The sequence below is a fragment of the Hemitrygon akajei genome, chromosome 13 (assembly GCF_048418815.1).
Source record: "Hemitrygon akajei chromosome 13, sHemAka1.3, whole genome shotgun sequence".
Lineage (NCBI taxonomy): Eukaryota > Metazoa > Chordata > Chondrichthyes > Myliobatiformes > Dasyatidae > Hemitrygon > Hemitrygon akajei.
Window position 1 is genome coordinate 36,762,271 of NC_133136.1, and position 13,955 is coordinate 36,776,225.

At 43.4% G+C, this 13,955-nt stretch overlaps 1 protein-coding gene across 2 annotated transcripts in view; it reads left to right on the forward strand.

Annotated features, from left to right (window-relative positions):
* The window catches only part of LOC140737766 (integrin alpha-2-like), a 167,874-nt gene that overhangs the window by 957 nt on the left and 152,962 nt on the right, over window positions 1-13,955 (forward strand). The window lies entirely within an intron of this gene.

Sequence of the window (13,955 nt, forward strand, 5' to 3'; positions counted from 1 at the left end):
AGGTCAATTTAGCACATGGATTTAAAACAAAGATTGTAAAGCTACTTCTGCTATTGTTGCTGAGGTTTTTTTTGCTTTAAGCTTTGAACATCGAATTATATGCTTTAAATGCTCTAAGCAATATGTGCACCATTTGTTTAACATCATATTCTGCAACCTAATCCTGCACATTTGCCAATGAACAATCCTTTTACATCTGTTAATTGAACCTGAATTAATAGGAGGCACCCAGGATGGGCAGAGCCGCTGGTTTATAGCCTGAAGTCATGTTTGTTCATGTTTCACAAAGGCGTGTTACTAGACGTTTCAGTCATTTGTTTACCCTCGGGCTGCATTTTGTTTGCAATATTTGTTACGAAGTTGAGTTTATGGGGAGTGCGGTTACTCGAATCCACCGTAATCTGTTTGCTTAAGATAATGATTCAGTGACTATGATTTTGAGTCTAACATAGCTTGAGAATTTCAATTCAGTTTATAGAATTTGAAGGTTAAAAGTTACAGAAGAACTAATAAATATTACCGCAAGTAATGGGGATTGCAGTGAAAGTCCTCCATGTTAACTGATGTCCACAAGAGAAGAAAACAGCTTTCAATTCTATATCAACGTAGGTGAACCTTTGCTTTAGGAAGATACACACTGCCTCCTTGTCTAAATGCATTTTCAGGATGCCTTTAACTGAGTCATGAAATCTGTGAACAGGTTTAAGGTATTTATAAATGGGAGGTGTAAATCTTGATGGAATTGCCCACATGTAAACAATGTTCACATTCTGAGATTGAGGAGGCGTACAAGGAGTGGGGTCAGCTCATTGAGTGGTGTTACAACAACCTTGCACTCAACTTCAGTAAGTCCAGGGAATTGATTGTGGACTTGAGGAAGGGGAAATCGGGGGAACACTCAATGGCTCCCATCGAAGGGACAGCAGTGGAAAAGGTGAGCAGCTTCAAGTTCCTGGGTGTCAACATCTCTGAGGGTCTAACTTTGGCCCAACATATTGATGCAATTATGAAGAAGGCATGCCAGCAGTTATATTTCATTAGGAGTTTGGAGAGATGTGGTTTGTCACCAAACACACTAGCAAATTTCTACAGATGTACCGTGGAGAGCATTCGGACTCATCTGGTATGGAGGCTTCAATGCTCAGGATCGGAAAAAAGCAAGAGAGGGTTGTAAACTCAGCCAGTCCATGATGGTCAATAGCCTCCCCACCATCGAGGGCATCTTTGACAGGCAATGTTTCAAAAAGGTGACATTCATCATTAAGGGCTCCCACCATCCAGGGTGTACCATCTTCTCATTACTATTATCAGAGGAGATACAGGAGCCTGAAGACACACACTCAATATTTTAGAAATGGCTTCTTCCCCTCAACCATCAGATTGCTGAATGGGCCATGAACCACAAACACGGATAGTTTTAGGGACATATCTAGGGACCTGCAGGTGCTCAGAAGGATGAAGTCCTTTCCCAATGTCCATTAGTAACAGTGACAGCTGTCACACCTCACCGTCACTAGTCTGCACATGAAGTCTAGCACCAGGCTGGGATTCTGAGATGTTACAACTAGGATTAGAATCCCCACAATTTGAAAAGGGAGTCCCAATCAGAAGATTGCAGAAGTGCATAACTTTATTCACTTATTTAACAGCTTTATTAATGAGTTGCTACATCATTATGCCATCTGTGCATCAGATTATGTCCCATTCTATCCTTCCCTCTAACAGTCTCCATATTCCTACAGTTTATCCTCTCCAAAGCCCCAATGAAATTCTCGTCTCCTTGGAACTGAATTGTTGAGTAGCTTTCCATCCGGTATTCCAGATCACAGCCAGATCCTAAGTGGGTGAATTTAGGCCTGCAGACTTCAAATGGTCTCCCTGCCCTTAAGCAGCCTGCAGCTGTCTGTTTAGGAGTTGCAAATGACGCCTCTCAAACTCTGGCTGGGTGGAGTTTGATCTGCACCCAAATTTCAATTAGGATCCCGCAACCAGGTTCGCACCGTGATTTACTTGTGTAAACAGGGACTCGCTGACCATAGACGAGCTCAGTTCTATTAGGGATCTGGTCAATTATCACATTGATTGGGCCAGATGGATTATCACCAGTAGTTATAGAGGATCGGAGATTTCTAATCAAAGTCGAGGTTATTGGCATATACACTGTTTATGTAAGACAGTGCTAGTAACATTATAGCATAAACAAGAGAAAATCTGCAGATGCTGGAAATCTGAGCAACACACACAAAATGCTGGAGGAACTCAGCAGGCCAGGCAGCATCTATGGAAAAGAGTACAGTCAATGTTTCAGGCTGAAACCCTTCAGCACAGTTCTCTTTGTTTTTTGGATGTCTGGCAAAGGTGAATCGCAGAGTTGCATACTGCATATATACGTTGATAATGTACCTTGACCCTTGAACTGGTCTTAAATAAATATGCATCTCACACTTTGTCAACCTGGCAATCTTTAGACCAGGTTGACATAAAGGGACTTGTGCTAAAATTTATTTTGTGACTATATATGCCTGAATCAGAATTGAATTGACTTTATTTCTTGCATCCTTCATAGACATGAGTAAAAATATTTATGTTACATCTCCGTCTAAATGTGCAATTATAATAGTATGTACAACAATATATAACATAGAAATACAGTTGTGTCTACGTGAATTAATCAGTCTGATGGCCTGGTGGAAGAAGTTGTCCCGGAGCCTGTTGGTCCTGGCTTTTTTGCTGTGGTACCACTTCCTGGATGGTAACAGCTTGAACAGTTTATAGCTGGGGTGACTCGGATCCCCAATGATCCTTTGGGACCTTTTCAGAATCAGGTTTATTATCACCGGCATGTGACGTGAAATTTGTTAACTTAGCAGCAGCAGTTCAATGCAATACATAATCTAGCAGAGAGAGAGAGAAAATAATAATAATAAATAAAATAAAACATAATAAATATATCAATTATGTATATTCAATAGATTTTTTAAAGTGCAAAAACAGAAAAACTGTATATTTTTTTTTAAAAGTGAGTTGGTGTCCATTTAGGAATCGGATGGCAGAGGGGAAGAAGCTGTTCCTGAATCACTGAGTTTGTGCCTTCAGACTCCTGTACCTCCTACCTGATGGTAACAGTGAGAAAGGGGCATGCCCTGGGTGCTGGAGGTCCTTAATAATGGACACTGCCTTTTTGAGACACCGCTCCCAAAAAGTGACATGGTTACTTTGTAGGCTGGTGCCCAAGATGGAGCTGACTAGATTTATAACCTTCTACAGATTCTTTCGGTCCTGTGCAGTAACCCCTCCATATAGTATTGCAGCCTGTCAGAATGGTCTCCACGGTACAACTGTATAAGTTTTTGAGTGTATATGTTGACATGCCAAATCTCTTCAAACTCCTAATAAAGTATAGCCGCTGTCTTGCTGTCTTTATAACTAAATCAATATGTTGGGACCAGTTCAGATCCTCTAAGATCTTGACACCCAGGAATTTGAAGCTACTCACTCTCTACACATCTGTCTTTGTAAATGTCCTGAATAGCGGGAAGTTCACATCTACAGATGTGCTGGGCTGTCTGCACCACTCTCTGCAGGGTCCTGTGATTGAGGAATGTACAGTTCCTATACCAGGCAGTGATGCAGCCAGTCAGGATACTCTCAATTGTGCCCCTGTAGAATATTCTTAGGATTTGGGGGCCCATACCAAACTTCAACTGTCTGAGGTGAGAGAGGCACTGTTGTGCCTTTTTCACCACACAGCTGGTATGTACAGACCATGTGAGATTCTTGGTGACGTTTATGCCGAGGAACTTAAAGCTGTTCACCCTCTCAACTCCAGATCTATTTATGTCAATAGGGCTTAGCCTGTCTCCATTCCTCCTGTAGTTCACAATCAGCTCTTTGTTTTTGTAACATTGAGGGGGAGGTTGTTTTCTTGACACTACTGTGTCAGGGTGATGTCTTCTCTATAGGCTGCCTCATTATTATTTGCGATTAGGCCGATCAGTGTAGTATTGTCAGCAAATTTAATTAGCAGATTAATGTGGGTGACGACACATTCATGAGTGTACAGAGAGTAAAGGAGGCGGATTAGGACAGCCCTGAGGGGCACCTGTGTTGAGGGGCAGAGGTTGAGGAGCCAACTCTTACCACCTGCTGGCAATCTGACAGGAAGTATGTGATCTGACAATGCAGTATGTGATGCTTGTGACTATATGTACTGTGTTTTGCACCTTGGCCCAGAGGAACAGTGTTTCAGTTAACTGTATACATATATATGATGGTTGGTTCTCCACTTGTGAAGATCAGGAGGGAAGCAGGACTTCCTGGCTGCACTGCGTAGGTTTATAGTGAGGATTGGTGTGCATGGACCGATTCCACTCTTTAGGCTGAGGGACGTTCCACAATGGCACAGCAAGTGGTAATGACTGTGGCGACTGTACGTTGAGTATCTGAGTTTTCCTTCCCCAAACAGACTGACTGGCAAGGCTAACGAGCCTCATCTACCTCAGTTTGGAATTGGAGTTGTTCTTCTCCTAGGCTGGCTGCCAACCTGCCTGCCCAGTTATTCTGCTGGACACTCGGTCGCACCGTGACATAGCAAGCTCAGTATGAACAGGGACACCAGGTGAATGCATTGCTATGGTCACAGTGGTGTAGCAGAGGCCATATGTGAGTGAGCTCCTGCATGGCAAGCCAAACAGTGGTCCTGCAGCATTCACTACACCTGAGAAGGAGAGGCTATGAAAGAAGTTCCACCTTAAGTGAGCAGGACGTCCAGGTGTGTGTGTGTGTGTATGTGTGCGTAAGTAAACTTCTTTAACTTGAACATGTATGCACAGGTGCAATGGAAAAAATAATTGTAGCAGCATCTCAGACACATAACATAAAATACACAGCATGCACGAGGAAAACATAGACTATATAAGAATGGAATTAGAATGAAAACAATAACATCCATTGTAACACAAAGTGGATATTGTATTGCTATACTGACGTAGTGATCAGTGTATTTGCAGATTGGTTCAAGAACCAGATGGTTGAAGGAAGCTGCTATTCTTGAACCTAGAGTCATGAAAATTCGGGCTTTTGTACGTTTTGCTTCAGTTTTCTAAGTGTTTTCTATACCTTTAATTTTCCTCTTCTTTCACAGCTGTCTGCTACTGAGGTTCTCTTAACAGTTCAAAGGTTCTGTACACATTCTACATCATGACATTTATTTCTGTGCACCTCCAAACAAATTGTCACATTTCTTTACAAAAATGACAAACAAAATCCAGTGTCATTCCTTTGTTGCAGAAAACTCTGCTAGAAGTTTACAAGCATATTGAAGCTGAGCACCAGCAAGGTGAAATATATGTGCATTTATGCCTTTAATGTTTATTTCACCAATCAAGGAAACAATGATTTTTTTCTACTGACATTTCCAAGCACCCACATACATACTGTCAACCATTCAAACTTCTGTAAATGTACATACTCATTTATCAGTTTGGTATCCTATTCCCTCTCGGTTAAGATAAAGTTTCCTTTGTCACTCTTGGCCAGCCATCATGAATGTGGATGAATACAGCCTGTCTTCCAAAAAGAGCAACTCTGGGGGAGGGATTCAAATGAAAGACTTCTTACTGTTTGCTATTTCTACAGCAGAGAAAAAAAATGTTTAATCAAGAATACTATGAATTATAGCAGTACTATAAAACAAATTCTGATTTTGTTTTTACTGTATACTATATTGCTAGAACCAAAGTGTTTTGAAGTCTTTTGGTCATCATTTTCTTTTCTCTGTAGACTAATCATTAAAATTTAATTATTATAGTTGTGGTGCAATGACTTCATCACGCCCAGTGTTAACTGGAAGTGAACCAGACGTGTAGAAGTAAACTCAAGTGTAATCTGTTTTGCTCAATGGGATTTCTGATGAAGGAATAACATCTTAACTCAATAGAAAATCCATCTCCGTTGCCACACCTCTATGATGTCATGTCCTCACTGATAAAGCAATTAATAGCATTAACCTTGAATTTCCAGTGAAATGCTCTTCTCTAATAGAGCATAAGGAAGTTTCATGAGAAATATGTAATGAGGGGGACTTAAATTTAAAGAATCAATTTAGGATACCTTTACATGTAAATAAAGAAAAGAGACACAAGGGATCTGCAGATGCTGAATACGGGCAACAATCTTCTGGAGCAGCACCTGTCGGAGTAGGGGAGTTCGAACGTAGAACAGTACAGCACAGGAACCGGCCCTCTGGTCCACAACGTTGTGCTGAATCAATCAAATGGCTAACTAAACTAATCTCTTCTGCCTACACAGCACCCGTGTGCTTCCATTTTTCCTTATATTCATGTGCCTATCTAAGCATCTCTTAAAAGGTTCTAATGTTCCTACCACCACCCCAGGCAACACATCCTGGGCACTTTCCATTTTCTGTTTCTTTTTAAACTTGCCCCCCCTTGCATCTCTTTAAATTATGCCACCTCACCTTAAATGCAAGTCTCTGGTATTAGACACTTAAACCCTTTGAAAAAGACATTGTCTATCCACTCTATCAATGCTTCTTTTAATATTATAAATCTCTATCAGATCTCCCTGCAGCTTCCACCACTCCAGAGAAAACAACTCAAGCTTATAGCATGTGCCCTCTAATCCAGAAAGCATCCTGGTGAACCTCTTTTGCACCCTCTCCAAAGTCTTAACATCCTTCTTATAATGGGTCAACCAGAACTGTACGCAATACTCAGTAAGTAGCCTAACTAGAGTTTTATAAAGTTGGAACATGATTTCCTGACTTTTGAATTCATTGCCTTGACTAATATAGGTAAATTTGCGATATGCCTTCTCAATCACCCCATCAACCCATGTAGCCACATTCAGGGAGCGATGATATTGGACTCAAAGATCCCTCTGCTCATCAACACTTTTAAGGATCTTGGTCTTAACAGTGTACTGTCTCTTTGCATTTGACCTACACGTGAAGTTCAACACTTCACATTTGCCTGGGTTAAAATCCATCTGCCATTTCTCTGCTCATATCCGCAACTGATCTATACCCCATTGTATACCTTGCCAGTCTTCTACACTATTCACAGCACCACCAATCTTTGAAACCATCTGCAAATTTACTAATCTACTCTTCTACATTCTTTTGTTATTTATATAATTCACAAACAGTAGAGGTCCCAGTACAAATCCTGGCAGAACATTGTTAATCACAGACCTGCAGCTAGAATAAGTCCCTTCAACCGCTAACCTGTCTTCTATAGCTAAGCCAGTTTTGAGACCAAATAGCTAATTCACAATAGATCCCATGCATCTTAATCTTCTGGATGAGCCTTCCATGAAGGACCTTTAAAGTGTTTGACAAGGTCCCTCAAGGAAGGCTTATCCAGAAGACAACCCCTACAGCTCTACCTTCATCAGTCAAGTTCATTACATCATCAACAAATTAAATCAAGTTAGTAAGGCATGACTTACCCCCTCATAAAGCCATTCTGGCTTTTCTTCATTAGGCTATGGTTTACCAAGTATTCATAAATCCTACCCCTAAGAATTCCTCCAGTATCTTCCCTACCACTGATGTGAGACTCACTGGTCTATAGTTTCCAGGATTGTCCCTTGTCCCTTCTTCAATAATAGAACAACATGAGCTACTCACCAGTCTTCCAGAACCTCACCTGTGCTGAGAGAGGACACAAAGATATTGGTCAAGGGCCCAGCAGGCGCTTCTCCTTCCTCTCCTAATAACCTGTGGTATATCCCACCAGGCTCCCGAGACTTGTCCATCTTGATGCTCTTTAAATGACCCAATGCTACTTCCTCTTTTCCTCAAAATGCTCAGCACTGATCTCCCTATCCACCACATCCTTCTCATTGGTAAATAGTGAAGAAAGGTATTCATTAAGGATTTCGCCCACATCCTCTGCATCCAAGCAAATGTTACCCCCTTTATCCCTTTAGTTGTTGATATTCCAGATCCTAATGCAGAGTTTCAACCTGTAACAACAACAATTCCATTCTTCCCACAGGAGGTGCTCATTCACATTGAGTTCCTCCAGCAGATCGTTCATGGCTGAAAGAAAGAAGGCACACCTTTCACTAACTGAAGATGTCTCAAAATGCTTTCCAACTAAGAACTCTAAACCTGCCATTTGCACTGTAAGCATCAGCATCTAAAATTAGGAATAACAATTCTTTCATATGAACCACAAACAAAGCTTCCAGGCCAATAGCAGCCTCCCCTTCACTGCCCAGTATCAGAGACAAATCAAATTGTTTGCAAACCTGACACTTTAACCTGAACTGAGCTTCAAACCTCATCTCTCTCCATCACACAAACCTCTTGCTTTCACCCTATTTCCTCCAGCTCAGCAGCCTTGTACTTCTACAAAATCGTCCTGCTGCTCATTCATATTTTTAATCACTCCACTGTTGATTCTCATTTCCTCAGTTGCCTAGACCCTGTCACTCTGAGTGCTAGACACTGTGCATGCTGTGGGGGACACAGGTCCTGGAGCGGGCTAGCACCCACAGTGTCTACACCCTCCTACAGAAAGCCCAAGCCAGATGGGCTGGCCATGTCATCAGGATGTCTGACAGTCGACTACCAAAACAGCTACTGTACGGAGAGCTGAGCCAGGGCAAGCGCTCAGTTGGAGGGCAGAAGAAATGTTTCAAAGACTGCCTCAAAGTGTCCCTCAAAGACCTCAACATCAATCTCAGTAGCTGGGAATTGCTTGCTCTGGACCGCCCAACCTGGTGGAGCAGGACCACTAAAGGAGCGTATGCAGCAGAAATCAGATGCACCGCAGAGGCTCAGAGGAAACACGCCACGCGCAAGGCTCGAGCTACCTCCACTTCCACTGCAGCACCTACCCTCATGTGTCCCACATGTGGGCGAGCTTTCAGGGCCCGGATTGGCCTCACCAGTCACCTCCGAACCCACAGTCACAAACCCTCCACCTGACAGAAGTCGTGGTCGTCTTCAAACAACAAAAACAACAGGAGACCCTGTCAGTGGAATCCCTTCTTAAAATGCCTCTTCATCTACACATCCCAATCTTTAAGTTGCTACTTAAAGTTTGCCTCTTCTGTAATCTCCTCATTTGGCTTATTTCCGTGACATCCCTTGGAATACTTCACTGTTAGGGTGTTGCATAAACCTTAGTTGTGATTGTAACATAGAAATTATTTGAATGCAGTAATATGCCACAAATATCAATGTGATGTGATCACATAATCTGCTCTTTAATAATGATGATGGTATTAGTTCAGGAATAAACATTGACCTGCACACTGGATAAAGTTCCTCTTTGCCTCTTCAAATTAGTTGCTTTATGATCTTTTAAAACCCACCTAAGAGACAGATATGACTTCAGAATAATACAAATTCAAGTTCAAGTTTAATTGCCATTCAACCATACATGAATACCCATGAATTCAGTCAAAAGAAACCGCATTCCTCCAGGGCCAAGGTGTGAAACACAGTACCAACAGTCACACACAGCGCAAGCACGTATAAGGTAGCAGTAAACTTACAGTCACATAAAAAATATATGGTCCGAGTTACTGAGTGGCATGTTCTATGGATTGATGGTGCGTGGTTGTTGTCAGCAAGAACAAACCTGCAGCAGCCGGATCATCACACTCTAGTGCAGCCACAGATGAATACAATCCAGCTTGTCTTCCACTGAATTGATGCTTGAGGGTAGCACCAGTCCCAACCCAGCACGGACTCAAGCACACCCCACCACACCCCAGCTCTCTCCCACACTGCCTCCAGCGACTCTCGCCTGGGCAGCTCCAACAGGCAAGCCCGTGGCTTGAGGGCCTGGCATGGGCCTCAGCTGAGACCATGCGGCTCTGCTGCCGATGGCCCAATGAGCCAGTGAATCAGACTCGCAGCATTCTACATTACAGGGTCTTGCGACCACAAGAAAAATGTCCAAGGCAATCACTCACTCGGTTTGTTACACCGTACACCACCTCGGCGCACTGACTCCAACACCTTCCTGTGGCAGACAGCAACACGGTCCACACCAAGTCCAGCTCCTTGTCTATGGGGCAACTGGCTGATGGGGTAGACCTGCAGTATTTGATGTTCAGACTATTCAGCAATGTCTTGCAATTGTAAATAAAGTCATAAAGGATGAATAATTGCACTTTTGGTTTGATCTGGAGTGGCCATGTGATCATTCTCACTGCCATTTTACCGAAACTTGAAAGGGAACACTTTCCATTGTGCAGCACACCAAAGGCCAGATTATATGCTGAAATTATTAAAGATAGGTAAGAATCATAGATGTGAATGCTGTTTACAAAATATCTATTTTTTTTTGTAAGTTTGTGATTACCATCAAAGGATATGTGAATTTTTATTATGTTGCACCTGGACCTAAACAACACCTTGCATTTTAAAGATTTATTAAAGCTGATGTGGTGTTCCCAGAGGGAAGGAAATGCAGGGATATGTGCCTGCCCAATGGTTTTCAACATGTTAAAGACAGAAACACACATAGACTGTAAGACCACAAGATATAGGAGCAGAATTAGACCTTTGGCCCATCGACTCAGCTCTCTCATTCCATCATGGCTGATTTATTGTCCCTCTCAGCTCCATTCTCCTGCTTTCTCCCCTGTACCTTTGATGCCCTTACTAATCACAAACCTATTAATATAACCAATGACTTGGCCTCCACAGCCACCTGTGGTAATGAATTCCACAGATTCACTACCCTCTGGCTAAAGAAATTCCTCGTCATCTCTGTTGTAAATGGACGTCATTCTATTCTGATGCTGTGCTTTCTGGTCCGAGGCTCCTCAACTATGGGAAACATCCTCTACACATCCACTCTGTCTAGACTTATCAATATTTGATTGTTTTGAATGAAATCCCCCCCCCCCCTTGTTCTTCTAAACTCCAGAAACTACAGGCCCAGAGCCATCATGCACTCCTCATACATTAACTCTTTCATTCCCGGGATCATTCTAGTGACCTCCTCTGGACCCTCTCCAATGTAAGCATATTCTTTCTGAGGTGAGGGGTCCAAAACTTGTGTGTACAGGCTATGTCACAGTCTACGCTGTAGCCCTGATTTTCACTTCTGCGTCATTCTACGCCGTAGCAAGCATGCATTGGTGTGCGCCAAAACGCTAGTTGGCAGTGGGGTTTCTATGCCACTGTGTTGGGTTTCTTCATGAGAGACATGGACAAGGAAATGCATTTCAAACATTTTCGCATGTCGGCAGGTAGATTTGACGATTTGGTTCATCTACTTCGCATCAGCGTACAGACATGGCGGAGAAGAAGCAACCGGAAACGCGTAGGAGGAAATGCGATGCTGCCAAGCGGACCAATCACAGTTGTTGCGGTCTGCGTCCCCGCAACGCGCGAGTTACTTTTTTGGGGAGGTGCACGTCACCCTACAGCGTTGGGTACATGGTACGTACGGCATAGATGCAACGCACAAGTATAAATCAGCCTTTAGAAACATGTCAGTGAGCATGTGTCGATCAATAGGCCTAGGAGTCTAGCCCTGATGTGGTACATCCTATCACAAACAAGAGAAAATCTGCAGTCGCTGGAAATACAAGCATTACACACAAAATGCTGGAGGAACTCAGCAAGCCAGGCAGCACCTATGGGGGGGGGGGGGGGGGAAAGTAAGTAGTCAGTACTTCAGGCCAAGACCCTTCATCAGGATTGGAGAAAAAAACATGAAAAGACAGAGTAAGGTTGTGGGTGGAGGGGAGGAAGAAATACAAGGTAGTAGGTGATGGTTGAAACAAGGAGAGAGGGTGAAGTGGAGAGCTGGATATACAGGAGGCGACACTGGGAGCACCAGATACAGTAGGTGACCCCAACAGACTCGCAGGTGAAGTGTCACCTCACCTGGAAGGACTGCTCGGGGCCCTGAATGGTATTGAGGGAGGAGGTGTAGGGGCAAGTGTAGCATTTGTTCTGCTTGCAAGGATAAGTGCCAGGATGGAAATCAGTGGGGAGGGACAATGGGAGTCGCATAGGGAGCAATCCACGTGGAAAGCAGGAAGTGGGAGGAGGAAAGATGTGCTTGGTGGTGGGTTCCCACTGGAGATGGACTGTTTCCCACCCTGTGACTTGTACAGACCCAACCAGTTCCCTCCACCGCACTCTCCTCTCTCTGGCAGAACTGGTCCTCACTCTCAATAATTTCTCTGACTCCTCCCACTTCTTTCAAACTAAAAGTGTAGCCATGGACACTTGGATGGGTCCCAGCCTTTTTGTCGGGTTCATGGAACAGTCTATGTTCCAAGCCTACACTGGTGTCCGTCCCCCACCTTTCCTATGCTACATCGACTGCACTGGCATTGCTTCCTGCACCCCGTGGAGCTCATCAACTTCACCTCCAATTTCCACCCTGCCCTCAGATTTACCCGGAGCATTTCTGACAACCCCCCCCCCCCAAAACTTTCTGCATTGTGAGGAAACCACTTCCTACATGACTCCCTTGTTCCTTCATCCCTCCCCACAGATTTCCCTCCTGCAAGCAGAACAAGCGCTACACCTGCCCCCTACATCACCTCCCTCACTACCATTCAGGGCCTCAAACAGTCTTTCCAGGTGAGGTGACACTTCACCTGAGAGTCTGTTGGGTCACCTTCTGTATCCGATGCTCCTGGTGTGGCCTGCTATATGTTGGTGAGACCCGATGTAGATTGGGAGACCGCTTTGCTGAGCATCTATGCTCTGTCCACCAGAAAAAATGGGATCCCCAGTGGCCACCCATTTGAATTCTACTTCCCATTCCCATTCTGACATGTCAGTCCATGGCCTCTTCTACTGCCTCAATGAAACCACAGTCAGACTGGAGAGGCAACACCTTGTATTCAGTCTGGATAGCCTCTAACCTGATGGCAGGAACATCGGTTTCTCAAACTTCCAGTAATGGGCTGCCTCCTTCACCATTCCCATCCCCATTTCCCCCTCACCTTATCTCCTTATCTGCCCACTATCTCCCTCTGGCACTCCTCCCCCTTTCCTTTCTTCCATGGCCTTCTGTCCTCTTCTCTCTGATTTCCCACCTGCCCCCTACATTTTCCCTCGGGATCAATAAAGTATGTCTGTCTGTCTGTTCCCTTTCTGCAGCCCTTTATCTCTTTCACCAACCAACTTCCGTTCCCACCTCTCCACTTCTTACTCTGACCTCTTTTCCTCCAGTCCTGATGAAGGGTCTTGGTCTGAAATGTTGACTGTTTACACTTTTCCATAGATGCTGCCTAGCCTGCTGAGTTCCTCCAGCATTTTCTGTGTGGTAAATCCTAGCTTGGCATGTCATGAAATTGAAGGATATCATCAAATACTTGACAATGAAATTCCCAAAAGCCTACATGAACGTTTATTCTGCCTCGCCTACAGAGGGCTTCACAGCCACATTTTTCAACAAACTTTTGCTGTGCTCCGAAATGGTCCTTTTTTAAAAAAAAATACTTCCACTCAGTGACAAAGCAATTGCCTTAAAAGAAAACACTTATCAGATTGACTCATAATTTTTGTTAATGAAGGAAAGTACAAAAGGTAGCCATCAGATTATTTATTTTTAGAAGCATTTTCTCCACCTCAAAGGAGAAATTATCTCAAATGTTTCCAGTGAATTTCCTAAATGACCTCAGAGGAAAAAGATTAACATTTCACGTCAATGTCCATTTATAAAGTGACATTAGGTGGACTCAATACTTCCAGCAATTCCTATCTCCGACAATTTGCAAGCATCTTGCTTTGTAGAGGAAGACCATTTGTTCAATACTATAGCTATTATTTGTTCAATAATATAACTAGAGAAAGTCTGTATTAACATTAATTAATTGAAATGTTAAATTTGTTTGCATAATAAATCATCTATTTTCAAATGTGCCTCTGTAGCTTTTCTCCACAGACACGACTAATGACTAACAGAGAATACCTGTTGCCAACAAGCTCTAGACTG